Genomic DNA, 22,737 nt, shown 5'->3' with positions numbered 1-22,737 from the left:
GGGGAAAGGAGAGTAGAAGAGAGTGATTTTCTTCATCCGCAGATCCTATCCTGGTGGTGACAGGGGACTGGGCTCTCAGAAACACACCCCCACTTTCTCCCCCTCCAGTACCTCTATCCCCCACTCCCCCCCTCTGATGCCTGTCACTGCTACTCTCTCCCTCCCTTCTTCTGACTGGAGGAGTGTGTGAAGTGTCCCCCGAGAGGCACCGACTCAAAGACGGTATTTACAAGATCCACACTGAGCCCACTTTTAACTGCCTGTGAAGAACTTCTCCCGCCGCCTTTGATGTGCCAACCTAATGGGGAAGAGCTTGCCGGCAGTCATTGCATATGTTAGCGAGGCAACGTGAGCTAATCCGCTAGCATTGCAAGGTAGATTTCAAGCTGCTTGTAGTAACGCTGAATGCTGTATAGTTTTGGTGCATTGCTGCCCTGAAAAAAGAAAAATGTCCACTGGCAAACAGACCCTGACAGGATGTCTGAGCTTTTAAAGAAGGAGCAAAAGGCAAACACTTTGCCTCTTTCATAGTGCGTTTAGCACATCCTGACTCGAGACTAAATGTACAAGGTTATTGTAATTTCACTAGCACGGCCTACAGTTAAACTGGGGGCAGGGGGCGACTCATGTGGTTGACTGTAAAGAAGTGCATCTCATTTTCTCATTTCAAGAATGACGTTTTGGTAGCATGTAGGGTAAAACATTTAAACCATAAAGAAGCGTATGATTTCTCAGCCAGACAAGGGTCCAGGATGAGCTGGGGGGAGACTCACAGACTTCCCTCCTCCATGCTCATGAGCTCTAGAGACAGGGATGGACTCAGAGTAGAGCCACACTGAAAGGAGACGGCCGAGATGTGCGGGCGTCCGACTAGGATGCCTCCCGGGTAGGTCCTAGGTGAGGTGTTTTGGACACGTCTTGCCGGGAGGAGGCGCTGGGGCAGACACGGGACTCAGTGGACAGATTTTATCTCTCGGCTAGCTTGGCAGTGACTCAGTGTCCAAATGTGAGGATGTTTGGGAAGCTGCTGACGGTGGAGGTGATCTGACTACAGGCATAGTGATGATCATATTGTTCTACATGTACATAGTTGATGCCTTGGGTCACACGGGTTCAAGCGAGGAGACTGAGAGTGTACTCTGTGTTCACTACAAGCCACGTCCATGACAATAGGACAGTGGGAATGGACTCGGTGTCCACTCGGATGAGCTGGAAGAGATCACTGGGAAAAGGAAATCTGGGCTTCTCTGGTGAGACTGCTGTCCCTGTGACCCAAATGGCACAGCTCCCCTGTGACTGACAGTTTCTACTGTATGACTGCGCACCGGCAATAGTGAAAATGACCAAAGGAGCACCTCAAAAACACGGCTGACCATAAAACAGTGGTCGACATCCTGCTGGCTACGCTCATGTTCTATTTGATATGATGTGATATCGTTTGGAGAGACAAGGACTGGATTGGAAATGAGTATTTCAGAGGGACAGATCAGGCTGAGCGGTTTGGACATGCACGGAGGACAAAGGATGATGAGGATGGAGCTGCCAGGCGGGAGGAAAAGAGGAAGACCTCAGAGGTTCATGGATGTAGAGAAGGAGGACATGCAGAGGGTTGGCAGGATGGGGAGCAGGCAAAAGATGAAGAAGATGATGATTTTTACCGAGGTGGTAGAAATGTTTCTGCCTCTTCCTGCTAATTGAAAGTTTAAAGGCCATGTGACACTTTTGGGGCCTCGTTTGCCGAGTTAACCACAATCGCACACACATGCACACAAACTGCACACAGCAGCAAATATCCAAAGGTAAAACACAGATGCTCATCCAACTTAGTTTTACCTTTAACAACGGCAGCGAGAAGGAAGGCTTTCATAACAAACAAAGGCATTTGGAACGATTTTGAATTAGGCTAATTAGGTTTGTGTTTTGTTTGTTGTTCAGGAGGCATGATCAAAGTGATATTTCAGCAATTTGTGTCAGCTCGGGAGAAGAGGGGGAAGAGTTTGGAGAATTCTGCCTATTAATCTCCTCAGGTTCGGCGCTCGGTGAGTTAGGGACGGTAATCAAAACAAGAGAATTATGAATAATGAAAAGCGCTGATCAGAAAATGAAACAAAACTGTAGATTTGTGCTTTATTATAACAAAATTGGACTCTACCATTTTTCCCATTTTCCTGTTTCCAGCCCTTTAAAGGAGGGGGCGTCACAGTTTCAATGCATGCCAAATCCTCGTGCTCAGTCTGAGTGGAAGAAGAAAAATCAAAGAGATATGGATGACTTGACCCAGGAGCTCAAAGTCTGAGAGCAACCGGCTGTTTTGATCTTATCTAATATTTATGAATAACTTCCTTGATATTTCCTTCACTCCATGAAGCCGTCCGCTTTTACACTGTTACACAATGATGTCTTAGAGGGGCAATGACGGAGATCAGACGGGGCCCGGGCTCAGAATACTGAGCGCGCTCTCTCAATAGCCTGGGAGGAAACGCAGCAGCGAGCTATCTTACGCTCTGTGATTGAAATACAAGCTCCACTAGACTGCGGCGTGTGTTGTGATGGTATTTGTGTCTCTGTCAACGAAGGCTAGGCACAGAGAGGGAAAAACGCCGTCGCCGTTTGAGCATGAATGTGAGCGTCTCCGTGTTCGTGCGTGCGACTGCGTCCATTGCGTGTCTGCCCCTACATATGTGCGCCGCCTGCGACGGGTACGATTCTGCAGTGGGCCTGCCGCGCTTTTCAGAGACGCAGCTGCCGTGGAACCATTCAAGGCTGTTTGGATCAGTAATGGCCTCTGATGCTTTTCACTATCTCTTCACAAAAGTCAAGTGTTCTCAACGTGTTATTTGCCCAAAGTGGCGTTGTTCCAAGGCTCTATTGTTAGCCTAATGGAGGCGAGACGACACCAAGACTCTAATTACGGACACCGACGATCAGCCCTGATAATATTGAGAGTAAAGTGGGTAATTTGTGGCTGTTGTGTTGAAGGCTTGATGGGAGGCAAAGAGAAGGGAGGGGCGGCGAGGAGGAGAAGGAAGGTGGGGAAGTTGTTTCCTCGTGTCATCACCCCGTCGTCCGTCACCCAATTATTCCCCCCACGAGCAGAGAGTGGAGACGTGGGCACAGCAGGAGAATATTAATGGGATGTGTGACATTACGGTTCCCGCCCATTCAAAAGAAATGTTCTATTACATTATGGGCCATCAACAGGTGATTTCTCACCGCTCGCTGAGCTTCGTGGAAGTATATTCCTGTTTCATAAAACGCCGGCACGCCGCAGCTGCGCTCGTTCATCTTATTAAACACAGATATTACGGTGGGCCTGCTTTTATAGATCAGTGGCTTGTTTGTCCCCGAGCTGGCAGCGTAGATAACCTTACATCCACCTGAGAGATTAGACGTCAATAATAAAAAGTCACGTGCCCCCAACTTTGGCCTTTCGCTCAAGTGCGGCCCGAGGTAAACACCCCATCAGCGCCTGCAACGGCAAGACAGACACCAAAGCAACTCAGCAAGCCTGTGCCTATTCTGTCAACACCCAAAATCAAAGCTCCTCTCCCTTGAGTGATCTGTCCAAACAATTAAAATGGAACCTCTTTGTACCATCACACTTAACATGTCAGACAGGAAAATGAAAGGAGCCTCGTGTACTGGAGCCGCCTGCCGTCACGCCTCCTGTGACAAGCCCCACGGAGAGAGCGGCACGCCACAGGACTGACAGCACTGTTCAAATTTTAAATATGTTTTGACACAAAATCAAAAGTTGCTCACCATTACGGGGGAGAGATTCCCCCTTTTCTGTGTGATCACTTATTAGACCCCTAGGTGAACGAGGCAGAAATACTGACACCTGAATATTCTCTTTGCGCTTTCTTTGACATTTTGGAGCAGATCTGGGGATCGTTTCGCATTGTGAGATATCATTTCGTAGTGAGATTGAAGCTCTGATCTCTCCACATCTGAGGCTCACCGAAAGCCACCAGTGATCAGTGAGGATTCCTGCCTGAGTTGCTCGGTTTTATCTGCCTTCTGCTGTCCAAAGCCAGGTTTGCTGCTGTTCCATCTCTGATTATTATAATACAGAGGACTTGACAGCTTTTGTGCAGCAGCTCTGACAGCCAACGCCGGGTTGTGTCTAGGAACCTGAAAATACGCAGAAGAAGAATCGCTAGGCTTTCTCTGCCTGCTCCAAAGCCGATCGGCTTGACGAATTTGATCCCAGAACCACACCGAGTGGACGAGAACTAATCAGGCGGCCAATCCCATCAATCGAAAGAGCTGCCATCTGACATCTTCTTGTCATGTGACAATGGCGAACAATACATTTTCCTTTCACATTAATGAGCTCGAGTGGCTTTAAACATAATGGAAAGCGAGACTGTTTCACGGGCTCTCGCCGTACTCTATGCATAATCCTGAAGACGAAATTCCTAATCTCCTTCCAAACAGGGAAGAGGTTTTTAAAGCAAGACCCCAATTATGCCCAGCCACAAATTAGCATGTTTAATGCAGCAAAATGTTTTAATAAAGAATAAAAGCAAAGCAGCAGAAAACAAAAGCCAACTGGGTAATAAGATTATCTCTGCCAGGCGCCCAGTGCACATCATTGTAGTTCACACAAACGGAAGAGATTATAAGTCACATTGAAAACAGCCTAATCCGTGAAAGACTCCCGATATGATTACTTTCTATTACGTTTGGTGACTGAGTGCCATGGATTTATCTCAAATCCTGAGGAGTCTTTAAAGTACAGTTGGACATAAAGGCAAAGAGCCAGTTGAAGATTAGTCGAATCCATCTGCGATAAGCTTCGGCAGTTTGGCCACAAACAGAGATAAACACCAATCTGAAGACCAGATGATGTAATACGCATTGGACAGCTATAGATTATCCCCGCAGATCGCAAATTTACATAATGTATCAAAGACGCCGGCGAGTTCCAAAAACCCAAAATGCATCATTTCTGTCGGAGCGGCGACTTAAACGCTGCCGTTTGGTTTATCGCCGTCTCCTCGGTCGCTGCCGCAGGTGTGCATCCGCCGCGTCCCGTCTCTGCCGGAGCCGTTATCTGACCTCCTCTTAGTTCCCGACAAGGTCAAACATCTCTTCTTAGGGAGAACCAGGCCTCGTCTGTTGCCGGAGAAGTATCCAAGTCGTACGTGGTGAAGGTCAGGGGCTGCATAATGAACTGGAAAATGTCACTTATATTACTCCCCATTTAAACAGCGGATTTTCCGGCAGCAGGAACAAGGGTGATATTTACCCTTTTTCCTGCACAGGCCCGGAGCAAAGAGCCCTCTTAATCCAGCTCGGGGTGTGAAATTGAGTCGTATGTGTGAGGGAATGTGATTCCCTGCTTCCAGAGTTTAGTCTGTTACACCGCAACCCAGCTTCCCTGTGCATTACAGCTACACGTGGCTGCTAAAATACAGAAGCGACGGCGCTGACCTTATGATGGAAAATAACGGCTAAATACGATAATAAATGTATGATTGATATTTGTCTGTTGCCAAAATATATGCCCGCTGCGGTGACGGAGCAAATCCTAATTATTAGTCTGATTATTCACATTTCCCAGCACATTTACGCAGCGACAGGAATGTCAACGCCTGCATAAATTAGCGTGAGAATAAAACAAGAGAGGCGACAAGGCAGGGATGACGAAAGGGCATCCAAAGGAGAATGTTAATAATGATTCCTCTAAAACAATTTCCATTAATTATCAGCCTTCTCGCCGGGGAGTAATATCTACATGCCCGAGGCAGGTTTAAATTGCATAGTCTGCCTAAGAAAAGAGACAAAGACTCCCCAGTGTCCAGCTACTCTCATCCGAACAGGAAGGCTTGAGGAACGCCCAGGAGACAGCGCCACAAAAGCAGAAGCTAAGCTATTAGCACAGCGTCACGCCAGCAGCTGGATCTACCCGATGCTCTTTGTGTTGAACGATGCTGTGCAACAACAAACGGGAGACATGAACGGGCTAGTTTTCACTTGATGATCACGCACACGCCACCTGAAGTGGACAGCACTGCCAGATTGCTGCTGAGTCTGAGCTGCCCACTGCACAGCTAACAGACAATGTCAAAGGTAGGACGTGAATAATACCATCATTTCATATTCCGACTCCCTGCCAAGGAACGTGTCACTCGGACACCAGGTCACATACCCAGGCAGCATGTGAAGGCAGAGGTGGGGCCGCCAGCTTTGCCGAGAGGAGAGGGAAGGCGGCCAGCTAATGTCACGCACGCTGGCGTCGGGGATCTTCTCAGCCCCCCCCTGACAGTTATTCTACAGCCAAGCTGGCATCTCGCCTCTCTTCGCGGCCTACGTGAACCTGCTTTGCTCGGTGACACCGGGCGTGTCTCCTGGGTACGGGCACACCTGGCAGACTGTCAGCGGGCACAGGTTTTAAGAGAGGGCAAAGAGGGCAAGGCAGGGAGGGGCGGGCGCTCTGGGATATCTTCAGGCAAGAAACGACAGCGCGTAATAAACTCGGAGAGCGAGTCAGCCTTCACTGCAAGCCTGCGACTGATGTGACACACAGTAATACACTGGTGCTTTTAAAGCGCCATGCTACATATCATAACTGTTTAAAAAAGAATTAAAGGATCTTTTTATGCACTAGCTTGTCATTAGAAAAAAATGAACACCAGCATGTTAGACATCGATACGAGAATCAGAGTTTTCACACGGATATGAAAACAGTGGATGACAAAAAGATCTCGAGTGACGCAGCACATCCTAGATATGAAAAGCTAATTTCTTAAATACATTTCCAAACATGCAAAGAAAACAGAGCTGAAGCAGCACACATAACGAAAGCCCATGTTCCTCTCGTTAGAACCTTTCTAACGTCCCAACGCTCGCCGCTCTGAGAGGCCGGACGTCTCATTTGCAAGCGAGGGGCTGGAGAAGAGACGGCTGCCCACCGGCCTGTCCGTCAGAGGGCTCACTGGGGAGAGTGTGTGCGTGCGTGAGCTTCAAAGCGTGCATGTGTGTGTGTGTGTGTTGATTAATATCGGGAGGGCAGGGCAGTGCTCAGGCTGTCGGTGAGAGCGAGAGAGGACAGTTCTGTTCACTGCCGCCCAGGGAAAAGTCTGCTGGCGGAGGGGGTAATGAGCCAGAAACAGGCTGAGAGGAGAGGAAGAGGCACAAGGACAGGCCGGCACACTCCACCACCGACCTCACACATGCACCCTTCACTCAATCTCTGCCTCTGCCATCCCTTACACCCCCCCTCCAGGAAGCCAAGCACCATCAAGGCTCGTCTCATTTTCTCCTTCTCATTTCACCCTCCTTCCTTCCTTCCTTCCCTTTCTGTTCTGCTCTACGTCACACTCCACCTTGAAAAACACATTTGTATGTGTCTGCATGCACACGGTCACAGGTTAAGCATACACGCATCCTTGCACTCCTTTTCACATGGGCCGTCTCCATTGTGTAAGGTTACATGCACACTGTGCACACGACAATACATCCAATTACTGTGAACGAGGCAGCGGGTCATAAGGTTACGTGGTTTAAAAACACCAAAAATGCTTTTAAAGGGTGTTTTTATTTTGCAGTCCCCCCGAATTCTAATCATTTTGTTAAAATCCGTCTAATAGGAAACGTTAGTAGTTTATATACAAATCTTAGATTTTTGTAGTGAATATTTTTGTTTTTTACCCAAACATCATAATGTCTTTTATTCATGCGTCCATCCATGTGCACATTTTATTAACTGCTTACAGGCTCAGGGTCGTGCTGCGACCTGAGCCTGTCCTCGCTGTCAGTGGGCGAGAGGTGTGGTGAACCCCGGGCAGCTCGCCAGGCCATCACAGGCCCGTACAATACACAACAAACATTTATAACACTTACTTATAATACGTATTACTTGACTGCTTATTGAGACAGATCTCGATCTCACTGTTAGTTTAGTTATTTAAGTTAGCCAGCAGTGCGGCAACCACCATCACTGTAATGTTAGTGGTTTATATATAAACGATGTTCTGATATTACTAATAATCCACATTAGTATGTAAAATATGAAAGCTAATGCAGCTGTGCAACGATGAGCACACCGTAAACACGGAAACATCAGAAAGTCTAAACTGTGACTGGCTGTTTGTCTCTCTGTGTTAGCCCTGCAATAGACGGGCGACCTGTCCAGATGTACCCCGGCTCTCTCCTAGTGACAGGTGGGATAGGCCCCAACGCCCCCCTCGACCGTGACTCAGATAAGCTATTAGGAAAACGGAAACATGAATATTTGTTAGGTCACCTTAAACGTCACTCTAAATGAATGATACTCTTACTCAGCGCCTTCTGGATGTGCAAGAAGGCAACAGTTCACCAACAGGTTCTCCATACTCACGATGTGAAAATACAGCACGGCGCTGTTGTGTTTATGCCTTCTTGTACTACCCCCAAGTGGCCAAAAACCGGATTAATGCAGGTTTCATCCATCTATTTCTCTTATCCCCTCTCGCCACAGGGCGAGAGAGAGGCTACACCAGCATGCAGGTTTCAGCTTTGGCCAAATTTAATCCAAATCAAAGCCCCAAAACAGGAGCAGTGCTTCACCATTACATGAAAAAATAATGTTTTGAGGGCCGGTAAATCTCTCTGACCACATAAGCACTCAGACAGTGCTCATAACAGCGCTAGCCTCAGAGAGGTAGGCCATAAAAAAGACACAGCCACGGGACAAAATGGGCCAGCGTGTGCCTTTTCACGGTGGCCGGAGGATGATGAGGTAAACAAGAGACCACGGGTGGGGATTAAGAATAGACGGTCGGTGTTACGGCCGGGTCACGGTGTCAGGGGCTGCTCGTCCTGTCGAGGAATATTACTCTCTGATGCATTTCTGTGCTGCGTGCTTTCTGGGTGCAGGATCGAGCTGTGTGGGGAGAGAGGACACATCCACTAAGACTTATGAGGGAAAGCTGGGCACAGAGGGTGAGGGGCAGGAAATAACATGAGCAATTTCATAAATGGAAGGGAGAGGCTGTGACTTCCTAAATCGTCTGTGAAAGACAGGGGGAGGGAGCGGCGAGGCAGGGGGAGATGGGAAAGGGGACGTCGGGGAGAGAGATGGAGGGAGCTGAGAGGCAGCGTGACGCAAAGTGTGAAAGAGAAAGAAGAGAGAGGAGGGGGAGTCGGAGGTTGGTGGTAAATGGATGTAACTGGGTGAAGGAGGCAGGGGCGACGTGAGAAAGAGAGAGGCTGGAGAGATGAAAAGATGAAGAGGGCAGATTTCCCACCAGCTGAGTGAGCACCTCTATTACCCTTTCTCTCTCTCCTTCTGCCGCTTCCCTCTCCTCCTCTATCTCGGTGTCCTATCAGCCTCGGTGTGGCATCCTCTCACATCAGATTAGCTCCAGCCCAGAGAGACAGTTCAAACTCCTCTGTCAAAGTTATTTAAAACACATCCGACGCCGAGGCCTCTCTGCTCCCTCCTGCCGTCTTTCTTTCTCCCCGTTCGTCCTTGTCACGGCCCAAAGTTAGGCTGAGGCTGAAGCTCCATCCGTGGCAGCTCAACCGGGATGCGCATCTCCCCGTGGTGTTGAAAGTCACTCTCAATCAAACATGAGGGTGCTGGGGAGGACCTGGGTGTGGCAGGAAGGGAGACTGCTGGAGACCAGCTGATATAAGTGTGACCCACATGTTTATGTCAGCGAACTTTATCCATCTGTATGGTCAGACTCATTTAAAACTTTATTGTTTTCGTGTCAGCGAGACTTTCTTTTAGTATAAGTGTTTACTTGGCATCCTGTCCTTCTTTTTTCTTTTAATTCACCACAAATCAATAAAAAAATGTTAGGTGAAAACAGAACACGGCGATCCAATCGAGCAGCTGAGGAAAGCATGACTGTGCATTGCCCAGCAAGCTACGGATGACTCCTGTGAGTAAGAGGAACATCTCACGCCACGAGCCACTGTGTCAAGGCTTCATCCCTCCTGATGAGCGAGGCCAGGTCAGTGTGGCAAGGCACAGCCCATTTTCTGACAGAGACGGCTGTTTGAGCTCTCCAGTCATGGCCTCGGTGATGAATGGCCTTCACTGCCAGAGAAAGAAAGGAAAAGGGGGCCTGGGAGCCCTCCGAGGATCGATACGAACGCACACGAGGACCTGCCTCGCATGTTAAAAACCCCGATCCGGCCCCAGCCCCCCGCTCACTCTCTCCGCTGTCTCCTGCATCACTGACGGACAAACCTCTGGGAGCTTGTGGGCGGGGAGCTGAGGCTGGGGAGGAAAGCTTTAGTGTGTGTGTGTGGAGGCATGTGTATCTATATGACGTGTGTCAGCAGGTTTCCAGAGGGGCTGGCACATCAGCAAACTCAAGGTCGACACACTACCCACGAGTGCAAGACGCACACAGACACGCACGACTTCTGCAACCCACTGTTGATGCTGTGAAAGGGGCCACACTGTGACATGGTAATTCAGAGGTGTCTAAGGCGATGGATATCCTATTAATGAGCCCAAAACAATGACTAGACTAATGAGCTTATAATGGGAATATTGAATGCATGGGAATGGGATTGGGTCTTGTGTGAGCCAAGAAGGGGGACCGTTGAATGAGAGCCAATGCACAAGGGCTAGAGGGCTAAAAGCTCGAGACGAATACAAACTGCGAGGGGCGTCGCTGGGGCTAAAGGGGTAGGGCTGCGTGGAGAGGTGCACAGTCAGCCCAAATCAATACACCCCCCCTCCACCTGGCTTGCCTTGTTGAGCCCGTGATATACGAGAGCAGGCAGCTTATCTGAGTATAAATAAAACATGAAAATGCTACAAATTATCAGGCCGAATGGACATAGATCTATTTACTGGGTAATGTTGTATTTTTTATTTGTCAGATCAGTCTGGGGTAGGAGGGCCTGATTGTAACTCTTGCATCCAATTTGAGTCGAGATGCGATTCGGCCTGTTTGCGAATTAATGAATTAATCAAAGACTGGTTGGTTTGAGAGGAGGACGAGAAGCCGACCAAGTAAAGCTGTGACGGGCTAATAGCTAGGAAAGGAATTACAGTCCAATCGCTCGGTCCTATTCTGCCTTTCGCTGCGAGCCCGGCAGCCCCCTCCGTGTGATTTGATTCCATTTGGAGAGCCTTATTTTCCTCTTGATCTCACACATTAAGGACCTTTCTATTCACCAGAGCAGGAAAAGGGGGAGGAAAGTCAGGGCAGCGGAATGGATTAGCACACAGCTGTTGAGACCGGGCAGGTCAATGTTTTAAATCTCTGGCCCTGTCCGGTTAAATCTGCTGGCCTGTACTTCACAGATACTCGGGGATCTAAGAGGGATAAATAGCTCTGAGCAAGATGGTTGACAACATGAACCTCTGGTCTAGGAAGGGGTGAGGTCGTGCCCTGCTAAAAGTGCGCCTTTAGTTGCCAAGTTAGATAATCCTTAAACGTGGTTTAAAAACAACAGAGGCTACAAGGAAAGGATCCTAATAGGGAACAGCTGACTGCGTAAAGAAAAAACCTTCCTGCGCTCTTGAAATACTTGAAAGTGTTTACGGCACATTAAGAATAAAATCTACTCCCCAAACGCTCCGCTGCAGGACCAGCCCAGATCAGGTCCAGTGCTGACCTTCAGTGGACAGATGTGTCGGCTGTGTAGTGTGTGTGCAATGCTGAGGTAGGGGATGGAACTTTACCAGCTGTGCATGTCTGCCCAGAGTGCAGCCAGCCAATTATCCCTCTTAATTATCTATTGACGAGATGGAATTGATGTTTTTGGAGCGCTGATTGGATAATCAGGAATTTTGGCCACAGTTATTCTCCTTGGCTGGTCTCACTCATCTGTCCAATCTGGTCTCCTTGTTTCAGTAATTTGCTCAGTTGCACAACATATTCCTACTGAACAATAATTTACGATCGCAGCGAAAGGTGTGGGAGACGTTGCATTTTGCTACCGAGGTTAGCACGAGTGCATGCCGCGCAGTGCATGGGTTTAGCAAAACACATCGCCGGGCTTCTCTCCCAGAGGAGCCGTGTTTTCAGGAGCACCAAAGGCAACCTTTTCCATTCTGCTCCTTCATTAACCTCCACCTTTATCTGCAGACAGGCCGATGCTTCTTACGGGGCTCCATTTCCAAACCGGCCTTGTTCCGAACAAAAGAACATAGCCGCATTAATTTCTGTCCCTTTTCTCTTTTCACATCAGCAACTCTTTTTTTTCCCCCCCGAGTCTCTTGGAGAGCTCGCTGGCACAGGACCAGGCAGGCACCGGGAACAGGAGAGCACAAGTCTGGAGTGACACTGATTGTGCCTCCTCTAATTAAACCCTACCTGACCCCGGTGTTGAGACATCATTAGTTCTCCGTCGTAATCATCGCAGAGCAGCAATTACATTCTGTTTGGCCCCATTTGCATTTCACAAGATTTCCTCGAACAATCAAAGATGGACTGGGAAAAGAGGAGAAGACAAATAAAGCACAGAGTCCTAAAAAAGCAGCTCTGCTCAGTTTCACAACAGCGTACTGCAATGGAGCGTTGCAAAATATCACGGGAGCATTCAGATTAAAGGTTAAATATGTTGAGTCTTGGAGGCTGGGATTGTAGTCTGAGAGCATTCTCCCACTGTGCATTAATGCTATCCTCATGTTCTCTGCAGGGACTGGAAGGTAAGCCTCTGAACCGCGAGTGTAAAATTCTGCCAGAAACCAGAAACGGGTTTATTGTAGAGAAGCCTGCCTCAGTTTGGTAACGCATGGTGACAAAGAGAAACTGAGACACCAGAAATAATCGCACTCCAGAATACTCTGCTGCAGTGGCACGCTTGCAAAAACTGCACTAGATAGAAAAGACACACACAGCAGTGCAGAATAGAGCCATCTATGTAAGCATGTACTTCAGGTAAAGTGCACAAGGGCACATCCTCCATCTGTATTCTGGGTGACAGCAGCGCTGCGTCGGGGTAGAGTTTCTCTCCCTGAGATGCCATCTACACAGAAACAGTCGTACGTCACGGACATAAAGGAGCGCCCTCTGAAAGCTCACATGCACATTCGAACACGCCGAAGGAGACTTTTTCCTACCGGCTCCTCTCGTGCCTCTGCCGTTACTAAATCTGACAATGGCAGCAGAGTAAGGTCGTTGTGTTAAGATGAGAATTATGCTGGCAAATACCCTAGGGGCATCCCGCTTTCTAGGCAGCAGACGATCGGACGTGCAGTCTCATTTCCACGCCGCGGTAAATAGAAATGTTGTCATTAGAGTTCAGTCAACTGAACGGATGCAAAATAACACACAGAAATATGTGTACGCAAAATGTCTGCAGCAAAATAAGCACAAGAACATCAGCACATACTTAGAGCATCCACAAAACTTTGCTCATGACGCTCGCATTCGTGCAATAAACATCGCAGATTATTGTCAGTTTGCTGATACTCACCATGCAACTCTACAACTTTATCCCCCCCGTGCCCCCCCCCAAACCCATCTCCTCTCGAGTGTTTCTAATCTCTATAAAGTCTGTGGAGAGACACCGCTGTGAGACGCACTCTTCACTGTGACTCCAAACAAGATTATCTGACTGATACCTGGAGATGCATTCATTGTTTAGAGTTTGCAATAAAGCTTTACTATCGCATCATGACGGGGACACTGCAGAGCAGGGGTGTCAAACAAAAGGCCCGGGGACCACAACGGGCCCAGAAAAGACTCCAATCCAGCCCACTGGATGGCTTTGAAACATGTGAAGGGCATAAATTTTGAACATTTAACTGCATTTTCATAAGTTGTACAGCTTTTCCTGCTGATAGAGACCTCACCATTGCCATTCCCAACTATTAAATAAACAAAAGTTTGTACTTTTCTCTAATTCTACACATTTATTTATTCCTGCTTTTAAACCAGGGGTGTCCAACTCCAGGCCTCGAGGGCCGGTGTCCTGCAGGTTTTAGATGTGTCCTTGATCCAACACAGCTGATTCACGTGGTTAAATGACCTCCTCAACATATCTTGAAGTTCTCCAGAGGCCTGGGAATGAACTAATCATCTGATTCAGGTGTGTTGACCCAGGGTGACATCTAAAACCTGCAGCACACCGGCCCTCGAGGCCTGGAGTTGCCCACCCCTGTATACAGAAAGGGGAGTCTCACTGGTCCGGACCCCTTTAGAGCAAAGATCAAAAATATACTACATAAGTGGAAATATTTTCTGAATTTCAGGAGCGGGACCACACCTCATTCACGCCCCTTCCGGCCTCAGGCTATATAACCAATACCTGCTGTTCTCACTTTCATGCCCCCCCCACTTTCTTCTCTTCTTCCTTTCATTCACTTCTCGCTAGTGCATGGGGATCTGCCCGGCCCGGGAGCCATTGCCAGTCCCCTACGAGGCCTTCCCCAAACCGCAGCACCAGTACACAGTAGTCCCAGCTAATGAAACTAAAGTACTGATACCCTCCACATTACCCCCGCAGAAGCTGCTCAGCCAGGAAGCTCCCGGTGCAGTTTTTGTGCTGATGTTAATGCCAGACAAGGTTTGGAGCTCTGCAGTTTTCAAGTCAGCAGAGCGTCGTTGAATGTTGCACACAATGCTCCTCCACAGTCAGCGACTCGGCTCAGTAACTTTATGTGGTCTGACACTTCATGGCTTTCCAATCATACCACTTATCATGAAATTTCTTCTCTCCTAGATATTCCACGAACTGACCTGTTACATTACCGTGCTGGAATTCAGCGAGCTCTTTGGATGACCCGTCCCTTTGCGAACGCTTGTAAATGCAGACTGCATGGCTATGCGCTGGGTTTTATACACCTGTGGTCTGAAAACACCTGAGTTGAAAGAGCCGTGGTCCAAACCTTCAGTCATCCGTCGGTTTATTAATGGCTTTGTGTCCAAACAGTATCGGACCGTGGTGCCACAATCAGCTCAAACTCAAGCACTGAAAAACAGATGGAGCTTCTTTTTTATTACAGCTACAAATACTCATTGTCAGTTGTTTTGTTGGTTGGTCAGTAAATCAGAAGATCCTTTTGTTTTCATCTTTTCTGCACTGATCACATCACACAGCTAATTACTGACAGTCTTACTGGAAAAACAGGAAAGGCCCCTCGGGTGAGTCCAGGACTGAACATATGTATTTCTCCCTGCTGGTTATCACTGCCCCATAAACCTGCCACAAGCAGAACCACCAACACGCCGTCACTTTTGCACAGGCTGTAATAACCTGAGAACGAGCAATTAGGAATCTTGATTGCTTTCATAATGCCTTAAGTTAGAAAAATGATAACAACAATAGATTATAAAAGTGCTATCACTCTGATCAGAGAGAGTAAAAAATGCTGATTTAAAAACAATAATAAATCACACTCAGTTTGATGAGCGCTGCTATGAAAACTGTCTTTATATTTTCACTTGACTGGCCCACAATAAGCCATACAATAAAATCCACCTCCTTCTGAAATTGCAATTACTTTGTGAGGAAATGATTCATAAAGGAACAACGTGATAAGAACTGCTAACAGGTTATTTAAGCATGCGGCGTTCGTCGTGGATAAAAACTTAGCTCGTACCATCAGGAGAGAACAAAGTGCATTCTGGTCCAGATTTCACATTAAGGCAATTTAAAATATTCCAGACTGCCTAATTTAGGGGTCGGACTTCTGTGTAACTTAATTCGACAAGATTAATTATACAATTAAATCCAAACTTCTCTCAATTATGCGGAGAAATACTGCCTGCCTGCTCGGGCCGACCCTTCACCTTTGCTGAGGCGAGGTACCTGATAAGCATAATTTTCAACAGGAGCAGAAGAAATTGCTGCCTATTTTGTTGCCGCGCTCGACTCAGCACATTATAGTCCTTTAATTGCCGGCAGACTTCGTCGCCGTGCCCTTGACACGGAAAAGCAAAATGTTATGCTATTCGCCGGCACGTTAGAGAACGTGGGGAGCGCGCTGCTGATTGACAGGCCGATCCACTGAAACAAAAGACTTAATTGTGTCAGTTGATTCTGTAATTACAATCGGCAGTCTTGCCACTTCAGTTTCACCGATTCATCATCTGCGACAGGCAAATGCCTGATGACACAATACGGAGCTGGCATCGGAGAAGGGCGCGCCGTCTCCAAACAGGTGGGCTCGGCCTGGTTAACCTGACTGAGGCTTAACGGGACGTTACTGCCCGGGCAGACTCTCTTTGAAAATGTAGTCCTCTGCTGTCCTTTTATTCACATTGTACCCTTTGCAGCTACACGAAAGGGTCACCGAGAAGCACGGCGTAGGGTCACTGCTAACCTCCCGCCTGCCTTCCTTTTCATATTTATGTCGAGGCTACGAGCTTGAACCAGTAGGACGGACTTACAAAGAGCAGGTGGGCTCATCCTCCTTGACAAGAAGCCATTATCAGCACAGTTCTTGGAGCGAGAGAGCGAAACCACCAGGGATGGGTGTAAAACCTCAAAGACCTTCAAAATCCCACTTTCTCCCCTCACTCCCTCTCTCTCAATCCCTCCTTGTCATCATTTTATTTGCCCTCTGTCTGCTCTCTTCAGAGAAGGGGGGGAGGCGGGTGGGAAAGTGGGGTCTACTTGACCTTAATCTGCCCAGGAGTGAGTTTCAGAGAGATGACATGCAACCTCAGAGGTAAAGGGCAATTGTTTTTCCCCCTCTTCTGAGAGCCAATTTACAGACCCTGGGGAGTTTTTCCTAAAGCTGGGAACCATTTCAGGTTCTGCCATTGTTTTTGATTCACTCAGCTGAAAGGGGCTAAAAGAGCAGCCTGGCTTTTCCTTATTCTCGCTCTTCCCCCGCCCCATTTAATTCCATCCACGGCTCCTGTGACGCACGGCGGTACACGGAGAGACGTCTGCGCCGCTGCCTAAGAGAACGTGTTCCTGCTTCACACCAACGTCACAGACGCCTGACAACATCCAGCATGAAACACTGATAAGTAAATAAGTCCAAAAGGTGAGATTCAGCCTGAGGAAATGAATGAGAAGTGTTATCAGCAGCACAAGAACTGTCTCCACAAATCTGCATCAAAACCCAGAAATCCACAACTGGACTACCTGCGCCCCCGTTAGCCGAGGAAAACGTCCAAATGTCCTCTCGCGAGGTTTCTGTGATTAGAATTTTCTACTTCAAAGCGGCACGACTGATTCGCCTGTTGATAAGTTCGCAGTTAGCGCCTGGCAGGGGACCGATACAGACGCAACATCAAAACGGGGCCGATGATTGCCCGATTGATGGGCGCTCCGATCAGATCCGCCTCATTAGCTCAAACGTGAGTCAAACGAGGGCGACGTGAGGACGTGGCTTAAATGACAGCCGCTGCTCAAAGTGATCGGCTGTATCGAGAGAGGCCGCATCAGCATAACGCGAGGAAGAAAGTGCATCTATTTCACTGGCTATAAACAAAACATCAGTTAAACTGGAAGGGTCCAATCAGCATGCAGCAGACAAATCTGAGGCTTGGATTTTCTCACAAACACTCTGACAGAAGAGCTCGTATAGAAAAGTCAAGAAGTGCTGCATATTTAACGATGTATAAAGGCAGAGAAATTAGCCACCAGACGACTGTTTTGCTGAGCCAGTGCGAGCCATGAATTAATAATTCGGAGCCGAGTTATAAAGTTATTTGTTAACAGTAAATATTCTGTATGTGTCCCTGAGAGCATGACTTTTTAATAATTTGGGATTGTTAAACTTTAATGTTTAGCTCTATTCTGGAAACAATGGTGCTTAGGCGTAATTGATTCTTCCGGTACGGAGTAATTATGATGACTGTGTCGAAGTGAAGCCTGATCCACTTGGCCCTGGGTGAGAGGGGAGAGCGAGGGAGGAGATTTGAAGGCGAGAAGGAAAGGTTTGGATATATCTCTTGGCAGACAGCCCGAGTGAACCAGAGGCAGAAAGCAGCACAGTGCTGGGAATAGCCACCAACCCTGAGCTATCGTCTAATCCTGACTCTCTCTTTTTTGGCCCGCTCGTTCCACGTCTGCTGGTATTGTTTATCTAAACGTTCTGGGACTGCTAGACTCCATCGACGGTTCTTCCCGGGCCTCTTGCACGTGTCACTCTCCGTGACACCTCTCTGCCATCCGTGTCCCGAAAGCATCTCGTGTCTAGCACGTCACTGCGCCAAAGGCGGCAGACAGTCGATCTCAGCAGGGGCAGCATTTAATCCGTCAGGGCTCGGTGTTAATTACTCACACGTCCACGAGGCTCTGAAGTCAGGCCGAGTTGACGTGTCCTGGCACTCTTCTTCAAAGGGAACGATCCCATGACCGTGTTTGTCGAAGGCCCGTCAACTTGGCAGATATTAATATGCGATGTAATATGCTCACAAACACATTTGGTAGTCAGGGGTCAGAGACGAGCCAGGTGAAAACAAACAGGCGGCACAGTCCCTCCTCAGGTAAAGGCGTGCGGTCCACTGCCACTGATGGGGTTTCCCGCGGGTCAGTGACACGTACCGCTTCACGGGAACCGCCAGGAGAAAAATGCCAATTGTCTCGTAGGTCGAGTCTTTATAGCGGACGCACAGTCATACACAGGTCCCATCTAGAAGTGGCGTAGCAGGCCCTGGTCACAGCTGCTCTCCCCTGCCTCGGGAGGAATTGCTTCCATTTGGCCTGTCACTTTGGCCAGGGCCACTGTGGCTTTTCTCATTTGTCAGCGAGCGGGGCGATCCTTTGGCTCTCATGGCTAATCTGCAGCCGCGGGCTACAGCACACACACACACACACACACACACACTGTTTTCTCATATATAGGCTTTGGTTCACAAGGGTCTTTTTACTCTCCGTATTCAGCAGGGGGAAACAACAGCAACACGGAGGGGACAGACAGAGATGTCAGCGCCATCAAGGACAGATGTGCAGCCTCTTGTGGATCACACAGATATTATGTAGAGTGATGACAGCATTATTTTCCCAGAACCTCTGCAAATCCTTTTTCTGCTCACTTAGAGCTACAAACAACACACAAAGGTAATTGGACACGGTTTTAGTAATTATCCCCCGACGGAGGCAAAAAGCATCGCTTTCACAGTGACACCAGTCTGAGACTCGCTCATTCTCTTACATGCATGAGCGCTCAGTCAGCACTTGATTACAGGAAGGAATGACTCTCAGAGAGGGATATGAAGGTCCAGATGAACATTCATCCACAGAGGTATGGAGCTCTTTGAGCTCAACTTTGTCTCGCTTGCCTTTATTATGCTCTAAAGAAATGTGGTATAATTATGGCACAATAACCCAGCAATACTGCCTAGTAACACGTTAAAGCACAGAGAGAATGGAGAAGTCCAATTAAAGAGCCGTCACACAAGGCTTTGAGGGAAACGTGGCCAACGTGCTGTGCCAAGACCGATCCTATCATTAGAGGCTGGCGTGGCTTTGAGGTACAAATGCTTTCAAGTCTTTCTTTCAGCGAGCTTCCGCCGCAGTCAACAGGTGATGGCTCTACTTGATTATTAGCCCGCCTTAAGCCTACTAGTATCAATATGCAGCTACCTGTGAGATCTATATTAGAATGAAAATTTATTCCGATGATCAAAGGCAGTTCAACACCACTTTGTCTCTCATGATAAAAACAAGCAAGTCAAGGCTTCCTTCTTTTAATGCTGAGAGACAAACCGAGCAGCTCCACATGTGCTCAGCTGTCAGAGCAACACCGGTTAGATGTACTTAGAAATCAGGTACTAGATGTTTAGAATCTTCCATCTTCTTAACAGTTTATCCAAGTAAGGGTCACGTGGGCGGAGCCAAGCTGTCACTAGGCGAGGACACCCTGGACAGACTCCCGTCCATCACAGGACTAACACAGAGAAACAGGCGTTCATTCACACCTATGGCTCAGTTACAGTCACCAATTAACTTAAAGAGCACGTCTTTGGACTGTGGGAGGGAACCACGCAGGCTCGTGGAGGACATGCAAACGCCACACAGAAAGGCGACGGTGCTAACTGCTGTGTCTATAACCACACTACATTCACATGCTTAGTTTAGAGCCTGGACTGTCAAACATGCACTTTATTGAAAATTTTTTCTCTAATTAAAAGCGCTGCTGCTTCCTGTTTGGCGACAGAGGCAACAACGAACTGACGGCATCGCTGGATCTTGATTAGTCATTTGATCGACGCCATTTCTGTTCCTACCAGTGAAGCCTCATGTCTGTAAATGCTGTAGATTTCAGTGAATTGTTCATTCAAGTCTGAATGTTTCCGGGATGTTAGTCTTGATCTGATGGCACCGTCGCGTCAGTCAATCCAAATCTGCCAAAGAACAGAGATGACAGGAGTGCAGGGGTCCGGACCCCGTATCACATCAGAGAGATTTGGACCTCTGCCTATTATTCTGGAAGTCTTTTACCTCGAGAAGGTGAACAAGTTTCAGGCCCCTCTTCTGTGGAACCAGCTTCCAGTTTGGATTCAGGAGACAGACACTATCTCTACTTTTAAGATTAGGCTTCAAACTTTCCTTTTTGCTAAAGCATATAGTTAGGGCTGGACCAGGTGACCCTGAATCCTCCCTTAGTTATGCTGCAATAGACGTAGGCTGCCGTTTTTCCTTTTCAGTCACCTTTCTCACTCACTATGTGTTAACAGACCTCTCTGCATCGAATCATATCTGTTATTAATCTCTGTCTCTCTTCCACAGCATGTCTTTATCCTGTCTTCCTTCTCTCACTCCAACCAATCACAGCAGATGGCCCCGCCCCTCCCTGAGCCTGGTTCTGCTGGAGGTTTCTTCCTGTTAAAAGGGAGTTTTTCCTTCCCACTGTCGCCAAAGTGCTTGCTCATAGGGGGTCATATGATTGTTGGGTGTTTCTCTGTATGTATTATTGTAGGGTTTACCTTACAGTATAAAGCACCTTCAGGCGACTGTTGTTGTGATTTGGCGCTGTATAAATAAAAGTGAACTGTGTGAGGTCTTTACCTTTAACACCAAGTAGAATAAACCATATTCAGAGTGTATTATGCCGAGCACCACTCTGTTACAGAGCAGCCGTTCATTCCACAATTAAAATCATTAGAGTCTGCTCAACTTTCAACTGATTTTCAAGTGTTTTAGATTCTGATTAAATCATCAAATTTCTTATATACGTATATCCTCCCCTCCCCCCTCTGCCTCACCAAAATTAGGCCTACTTGAACTCAAACTGGGCAGTGTATGAAGTAAACACAGGCCTAATTTGGACTTTTAAACCCCCCACTGACTCAGAGTGTCTGACTTTTATCTTGATTTTTAGCATTCAAAGACAGACATCCACATTCACGTCTACTGCTGAAGTCTGCGAGGCTGCAGAAGCGAGCAGCTCCAAGAAGGACAGGCGCTAAAGCAGAGGCTCCTTTACCACAATAAGACATTTTTCTGAGAGCGTCGTCTCTAAAGAAAAGAACGAACCAAAGATGGAGCGTTCCTGCAACTAAGTAACCAGTATCCAGTTTGTCGTACACATTGATCAAAGTCTCATCTTTAATTTACAAATCATTGCAAAATATATTAGAGAAAACATCGTCTGAGCGATGGTCATAACTTTTTAAGTATTTCTGACAACCTTAATGTATTCCCAAGTTTAATTATTTCTTAATATTGACATTTCTAATTAAGCGGCATAATTGGAAAGCTTGTGCGCAGTGGCAATCATTTCGGCGGCCGCTGAAAAATTAATATAAAAATTATTAATGAATAGTACCGCTTTTAATTGCTGTGTACCCATATTCATAATTGCTGCAGCATCCTCCTTGAAATGACATGATGACAAATACGAGTGTCATGTCAGCGCTTTGCTTCTTCATCTCACACCTCAATCAAAGCTAATCCATTTCACCTAGCTATGAACACTGAAACAAATTAAAGCCCCATTTCATTTTCCACCTTCATTAATGCATCTTGTTTCCAAGGTTACAATCATTTAGCAAGTGTGCAACAAACAAATTCAAAGAAGCACACGCTTTGATATTTGGAGAGGAAGACATGGATGGAGCTTACTGGGAAAACAAATCGGCACAGAGTCTTAATCCTCCCGGATCCAAAGTGTTCTGCACGTGTTTATCACCAAACAAAGCCTTTTTCATCTGAACAAACATTTTAATATTAGACTTCAGGAGCTTATGCCCACAGAATTATGTTCGTTTTTTAAACTTTGCCTTGCTAAAGCTAGACCGGTAAGCGGCTAGGAGTCTGTATGCGAGCGCTGACAGGAGGCAGCGTGAGCAGTAGCTGCAGAGTGTCATTACGTTCGGTGTGTTTCCTCCTGCAGCGTGATGTGACAGTGCCAGACACAATGACCCAATTTGCCTGAGTGGCTCTGGGAAGGGGGACGGGGGGAGCTGCAATAGTAGGCTCCTGCATAAATACTGTACAAAGACTTCAGGCTCTTAGGTAACAATGCAATTTCCTGTATGTAATGCAGTCATGCAGACTGTTTACACACCACACTTCCCTCTTTGCTCACACATAACGGAAAAAATAATGAAGAGCCTAAAGAAATCCAGGGGATGGAGGTGGCTGGGGCAACGATGAGTCCTCCGACTAGCCTCTTTCGCATGCAAATCATATCTGAATTTCTCATTAGCATAAATGCATGAGCAGCTTTAAATGCTTTTAATTTTCAATCTCGCCAAGCAGAGGAGTAATTTGTCACTGTCAAGATGGGAGACTAAAAAGAGGAGGGGGGGCAGACCGGAGGGAGCCAAGGACTCCACACTAAACTGGAATCACAGAAAATTTCTGATTTACTAATTGACTGATGTGCAGTTCAGTCGAGTTGCCTTGAAGGTGTAAATAATTCTG

The sequence above is a fragment of the Pelmatolapia mariae genome, linkage group LG16_19 (assembly GCF_036321145.2).
Source record: "Pelmatolapia mariae isolate MD_Pm_ZW linkage group LG16_19, Pm_UMD_F_2, whole genome shotgun sequence".
NCBI classification, from domain to species: Eukaryota; Metazoa; Chordata; class Actinopteri; order Cichliformes; family Cichlidae; genus Pelmatolapia; species Pelmatolapia mariae.
The sequence above is the reverse complement of the archived record's forward strand: the minus strand, read 5'-3'. Positions refer to the sequence as shown.